The sequence below is a fragment of the Sinocyclocheilus grahami genome, unplaced genomic scaffold, assembly GCF_001515645.1.
Source record: "Sinocyclocheilus grahami isolate Dianchi unplaced genomic scaffold, SAMN03320097.WGS_v1.1 scaffold1014.1, whole genome shotgun sequence".
Taxonomy (NCBI): Eukaryota; Metazoa; Chordata; class Actinopteri; order Cypriniformes; family Cyprinidae; genus Sinocyclocheilus; species Sinocyclocheilus grahami.
This window is the reverse complement of record NW_015506193.1, coordinates 254,073-261,202: the sequence shown is the minus strand read 5'-3', so window position 1 is coordinate 261,202 and position 7,130 is coordinate 254,073.

The window sequence follows — 7,130 nt, the reverse complement described above, 5'->3', positions numbered from 1 at the left end:
TAGTGACATATTTATCTTGTCTTATTTGCAAAAGATTTGAACTGATTTCGGTTTATTTTTTATTTATTTTTATTTTTTTTTTAATTTGTTTTCAACAGTGCATCGCCGGCACTTAAACTGACAGTAATCAAAAAGGCCCACAATGGACTTATTGCTGACAGGATACCACAATCGGTAAGGCAAACGCAAAAAACATCATATTATCTGTCAGAATCATTATCAACGCTATCAAAAACAGTAGCATTTAACACTAGTACACAGATCTGTAATTAAAAATGCAAACATTAGCCATGAAGAAGTCTATACTATTTAATTCAGTATAGTAGTTACATTTTCAAAAAATTTGGAAAACATTCATAAGAGCACTAGAGTTATCATCTATATAGCAATGGTTATTAATGAAAACTATAACAGTAATATGTATAATTGCATGAATAATAAACAACTGATAAAATCATCCAACCCTACACTCTAAAAAATGGGTTTCAAAATGTGTTAATACTTTAATAAGGTTACACTCTAAAAAATGCTGGGTTGTTTCAACCCAATGTTGAGTCATATATGGACTAACCCAACTGTTGGGTTAAATTTTGGTTACATTTTTAAATGAGCTTTTTAACCCAACAGTTGGGTTAGTCCATATTTGACCCAACATTGGGTTGAAACAACCCAGCGTTTTTTAGAGTGTAACCTTATTAAAGTATTAACACATTTTGATTCAACAAATATGGTATAATTTAACAATGTTCATCCCTCCAAAACAGAGAAAACATCTACATGTCTGTCTCATGCAGTCGTGGCCTAATGGTTAGAGAGTCGGACTTGTAACCCAAAGGTCACGGATTGTGTGGGATTGTCGGTGGGGGGGAGTGAATCAGATTACTGTTTTTCAAGTGTTTCATCGAGGTTGGAGCTCATATCTGCAGGATAGTGGCTCTCATCGGTGCTGATAGCCTCGTGGGCTGACATACAAGACAACCACTCCTCTGGTGACCCAAGTTCAGTTACCAGCTCGAGGTCCTTTGCCAACGGGTGTTCCATTCCCCTCTTTCTGCTCCATACTCTCTCCTGTTTGATCTGCATTGTCATATCCAAAAAAGGCCCTCCAGGAGCAGGACTGGACACCCCTGGTATAGATCAGTGATTCCCAACCCTGTTCCTGGAGCCCCCAGCACTGCACATTTTGCATGTCTCCTTAATTAAACACCTGATTCAGGCCATCAACTCATTAGTAGAGACTCCAAAACCTGAAATGTGTGTGCCAGACGAAGAGACATGCAAAATGTACAGTGTTGGTGGGCTCCAGGAACATGGATCAGAACTACTGTATTAAGGGTAATTTTGAATACAGCAATTAACTGTTCCACTTAGATTCCTGTCAGGACAACAAAGCCTTCAGCATGTAAAATATATAAAAGTATGTAACCTTATTAAAGTATTAACACATTTTGATTCAACAAATATGGTATAATTTAACAATGTTCATCCCTCCAAAACAGAGAAAACATCTACATGTCTGTCTCATGCAGTCGTGGCCTAATGGTTAGAGAGTCGGACTTGTAACCCAAAGGTCACGGATTGTGTGGGATTGTCGGTGGGGGGGAGTGAATCACCAGCGCTCTCTCCACCTTCAATACCACGACTGAGGTGAGACCCTTGAGCAAGACACCGAACCAATGTTCCGGGTCTGTGTTCACTACTCACTGCTGTGTGTGTGCGCACTTAAATGCAGAGCTAAATGCAGTGCGTGCACTTAACTCATTTAAGCCCATCGGCAACTATAGTTGCCGCAGTTTATAGTTGTCATTTTCCTTTTGTAAGTATTTTTCTAGATGTTATCCATGTTTTATTTCTCAATGACATGCAAGAAAACATCCAAATAAAGGATTTCAAGAAAAAAAAATGTATTCACTTCCTTTCTGTCACATGAGGCTGTCAAGTTCCTACCCCTACTTCCAGGAAGCATGGCGAAGGCAAACTCTCCCAAAGAAATTACATTTTCATGTTACTAATAAGTATTTTTTTGTTGACGTGTGTGTGTGTGTGTGTATATATATATATATACAGTATATATATATCTACGTAATCATGAAGATCTCTAGAATTATCCAAACAAAACAAATCTTACAGGAGATCTATAGTTTTTGGGTCTGTTAAATTAAAGTTACATTTTCATTTAACTAACACACCTCTAAGAATTAAAATACCTGCATGTTCAATAATAAGTTAAAAACAAACATCAAGGGTGTAGCCTATACATGATAATTATTTAAATAAGCATATATTTTAAAAAGAATATCATTAATTTCATGAATATCAAGGACTTCTGTCAGGGTTAATCCATTTGACCTAATCAATATGTGCCTATTCATAAAAATGTGATATTTTACATATTTACATCACAAAGTATAGCATGCAAATGTGTTTATGTAAATGTATAAAACTACTGTTTTAAAGCTGTTATTATGAGTTAGATGCCAAAAGCTCTCCTCCTATTCAAATTTGACATTGAAGGGGTGCATACAACATATTTGCCGGCAACTGTAGTTGCCGCACATTCAAATACGATTAGTATAGCATGCAAATGTGTTTATGTAAATGTATAAAACTACTGTTTTAAAGCTGTTATTATGAGTTAGATGCCAAAAGCTCTCCTCCTATTCAAATTTGACATTGAAGGGGTGAATGCATTATGCAACATATTTGCCAACCAGCAACTATAGTTGCAGCATATTCAAATACAATTTTCAAGAAAAAAAAAAAAAAACCTGGGGAAAATAAATGCAGAACATGTTCACATAGGACACTATTAACATGACTATATGCATGAAACCATTCAGAAAAAATTGGGCACAAATGGGTTTTAAAGGCAGAGCACAAATTCCAAGTATGGGACACCATACGTGGCCACATGTCCTGTCCTTTCCTTTCAAAGTGTTTAGTGAATGACTTGTATTTGTAGGGGTTATTTTAGCACAATTATTAACCCTACCCCAGACCTCACTAATTTTCAAACCCTGGTTACGGCCATGCATGTACTGTAAAATAAAGTGTAACCTAACATTGTTGATGTATAATACATCTGAGAAAAACTGAGAATAGTGTCTCCTCTCGTGTTCATTACTCACCTGTCTTCGCACACACACACAACATTGATAACCACACGCGAGAGAGAGAGAGAGAGGAGTCTCTAATGGACTTCTGTGAGTGGCCTGATCCGATCAGCTTGTGTCATGTGACTGGCACATGGACCCGGTTTACACCTGGCATTAACATCAGTTTTTCACACTCGGCGGTAAATAAAGGTGTCAACAGGCTCTAAAACATTGTGTGATCAAATCATTGAAACCACATATGGAGGTAGTCAGAAATGCATGTGAACACATACAGTATGTGTGTAAAGCCCAATACACTTCAGTAAAGGCCTATATTCATTTACTGCATTCTGCTCCGTCTTGCACACAATTGAGAATGCAAGCCTTTCAAAGCATACTCTACTGACCATGAGCACAGTTGGACACATTCGGTGAAAAAAATCTGGCTTCATGTGGACAGTGTGCCCGGACATGAGTGGATGAAAAGTTGGACTGTCTGCTATCTGGAGCAGAACGTGCAAGGGAAATGTACTTTTGGCTGAATGCACAGCCTTTTAAAGTATACTTTGTTTGATAGCAGGCACTAGATTATTATACATTATTTATTATTACATGTGCACTAGAAAGTTTTGTCCTTGTCCAGTTTTTTCTTCAGAGTTATGAGTGATACAATATGTATATGTACTTGTTTAGAGTAACTAGAGTTAATCTTTTAACCCCTTACACAAGCACTCATCAATGCTGTTGTCTTCAGTAGCAGCACCTAACTAATTAGTGCAAAAAATGCAAGGTGCAAATGCGAGCTGTGCCTACAGAGTACATGTGTTTAGAAAAATTGGGCTGTGCATGTACAATATGCACATTCTATGATGACGACAATATCCTGGACCTCAGTGAAGCTTCGCCTACTCACCAACAAATGATCGTTCTGGGACAAGCTGTGAGAAAGCACAACAAAATTAGCATTGTGTGATTCAAACTTCACTGTAATGTAATGAAAACAGGGATTACCTTTGTAACAGTTGCTGCTATCCTTGTTCTTTTCATTTGCTTCTTTTGTTGCTCATTGATAATTTGTGTAACATTTATTCGGTAGTGTTCAGCGCTCCCGGGATAGTGATGTAGAGTGTGATGAAATAAGAGTGGGGATCTGAAACCATAGTGCACATTCTTGAGTGCACTCATTCAGTCCCATAATGCATCTCTGCAATGAGTGTACAGCATTCCTGAGTTCAAACAGTAGAGAATGGTGCTAGCATTGGCAAGGTCATTGGTTCAGTTCCCAGGGAAAGCAAGAACTGATAAAATGTGTATGAAATCTTCAGAATGGGCTGCAGGCCGACACAGTTTGTGCTTACCTGGTTTGGGGGGAAAATCACGCAAGTGGACTATACGTCAGGGCAGGCATCCTGCAGAGTCTAGCTCCAACTTTCTCAATATACCTGCTTGGAAGATTCTAGTAATCCTAAAGACTTAGATTACTGTTTTTCAAGTGTTTCATCGAGGTTGGAGCTCATATCTGCAGGATAGTGGCTCTCATCGGTGCTGATAGCCTCGTGGGCTGACATACAAGACAACCACTCCTCTGGTGACCCAAGTTCAGTTACCAGCTCGAGGTCCTTTGCCAACGGGTGTTCCATTCCCCTCTTTCTGCTCCATACTCTCTCCTGTTTGATCTGCATTGTCATATCCAAAAAAGGCCCTCCAGGAGCAGGACTGGACACCCCTGGTATAGATCAGTGATTCCCAACCCTGTTCCTGGAGCCCCCAGCACTGCACAATTTGCATGTCTCCTTAATTAAACACCTGATTCAGGCCATCAACTCATTAGTAGAGACTCCAAAACCTGAAATGTGTGTGCCAGACGAAGAGACATGCAAAATGTGCAGTGTTGGTGGGCTCCAGGAACATGGATCAGAACTACTGTATTAAGGGTAATTTTGAATACAGCAATTAACTGTTCCACTTAGATTCCTGTCAGGACAACAAAGCCTTCAGCATGTAAAATATATAAAAGTAAAAAAAAAGAGTTACTCAGAAAAGTACTTGTGTTCTAATGGTTTAGCAATGGCTCCCAACATCGCACATTTTGTATGTCTCCCTAATGAAAAGCACCTGAATCTAATCAGTAGAAACCTGACATGGGTGTGTTACAAAGGAGTAATGCTGCGTTCAAGTCCTCCTGGGACGTTCGACTGACAAGTCGTAATTACGATGTCAGGTGCGTTCAAGTCAGTTTAGTCTGCACAAGATGGCGATGTACCTTTTTTTAATAAATTCCAAGAAAATACAACAGGGTCTGCATTTTTTTTACTTGGATTTCATTAACTAGCTGCGTAACAAGAACATGACCAATTTAAGTTTATAGGACAACTAAACTATCAATTTAAACAAAAATTTACCGTCAACTACAGACATTGCAGCCATCGATTCCGCCATGTTTCTCATTGACACGCCCCCAACTCGGAAATGTTGAGTTTCCCACTCGGAAATACGATCTATCCGATAATAATCCCAAATGTGCAGATCTGTCAGACCAGGGCTGGGAACCCAGAAACCAAAACTCTGATGGGAAGAGTCAAACATCTAGAACTGTTTTCAGCCTTCCAGAAGGGCCCTAGAAGCATAGGGCCCTTCTGGAACCCTTTTTCTGGATTCTGTTTTAATGGTTAAGTTAAATTGTAGTCATCAAATAGTATGTCTAATTAATTGAAACCATAAAACTTATACAATTTAACAACAATTCATTAAAAGTTTAACAAAAACTATATTTGAGCATGTAACAGACAGGGGTTCTGTGCTGAAGAGTGTTTTTTTTTTCTTCTGTCTGCAGTCCTGATCTGTCCGTTCAGCAGAATTCCCTTGCCGAGCCATCTGTCTGAATGCTGACTGCTGATTCACCTTGAGCTCCAGCTGAGTGTCCAACTCCGGACGGAGGAAGAGCACGAGAACACATGCAAGTCAAGGCTGGGCCGCTGGGTTTTCATCATGGCAAAACACTCAAATCATGTAGCTATGAAGTGGGCTATATAAATGCAAATTGTATTGGAGATCTATTAGAGGTCTTGGAAAGAGAGTCATATGTAAATGTCCCATAAGAGCAAAGCGCCGCGCCCGAGCCGATTACCGGAGGAGAATGCCAGCGCCTCGTGGTAAATCATGGTGAACAAGGTGAGAACTCTGGAAATTGAATAGTGAGGTGGTGCGTTTTGACTTATTGTAAATGCAAGAAAGATGCACAGGTGCAAAACAGCAAAACTGCAGGCTAAAATTAGTCTAGCACTGAGGGAGTGTTTTGTGGCACAGAGGCCTGTGATACAGGGAAACTCTTCTCACTGATCATTATTTCCATTACAAGTGGATAAAACATGACTGAACTTGATTGCTCATATAACTCATAATGTGCTGTTGTGTATAAAAATGGTTTTCTGCCCATCAGTGTGGCTGCAGCACAATAATAGTGAATGCTGAGAAAGGTGTCCATCTAGTGTTCATCATGAAGAACTGCAGGTGCAACATATTCATTCGGAGAAAGTACTGATTCACAAGACAAACACAAAGAGGCACTAATAGTTCTAAATGAAACTAGTTTATTACCAAAAAACACCAGTAAATTGTCAGACAGAGACTGTCATCATCAGTGACCGGATGAGATCATTAGTGTGAAAACCTGGGCTATAAAAGATTCTCTACAAATAAATACTGTACTTGAGCATCCCATCAATAAAAAAAACCCAGCCGGTGCTTGTCATTGACCGTTTTACAAACAAGAGAACGTGTTCCTGCTGATAAATACATTTCAACACAGGAGACAGGGTCTTACGTCAAGTCTAAAGGGGTCCTATTATGCTTTTTCACTTTTTCAACTTTAGTTAGTCTGTAATGTTGCTGTTTGAGCATAAAAAAGATCTGCAAAGTTACAAAGCTCAAAGTCCACTTCAAAAGGAGATATTTTATTTAACAGAAATCACTTTTCAAAAACTACAACGAACGACTCGTTTGGACTACAACACATAATTTCCGGGATTTGTGATG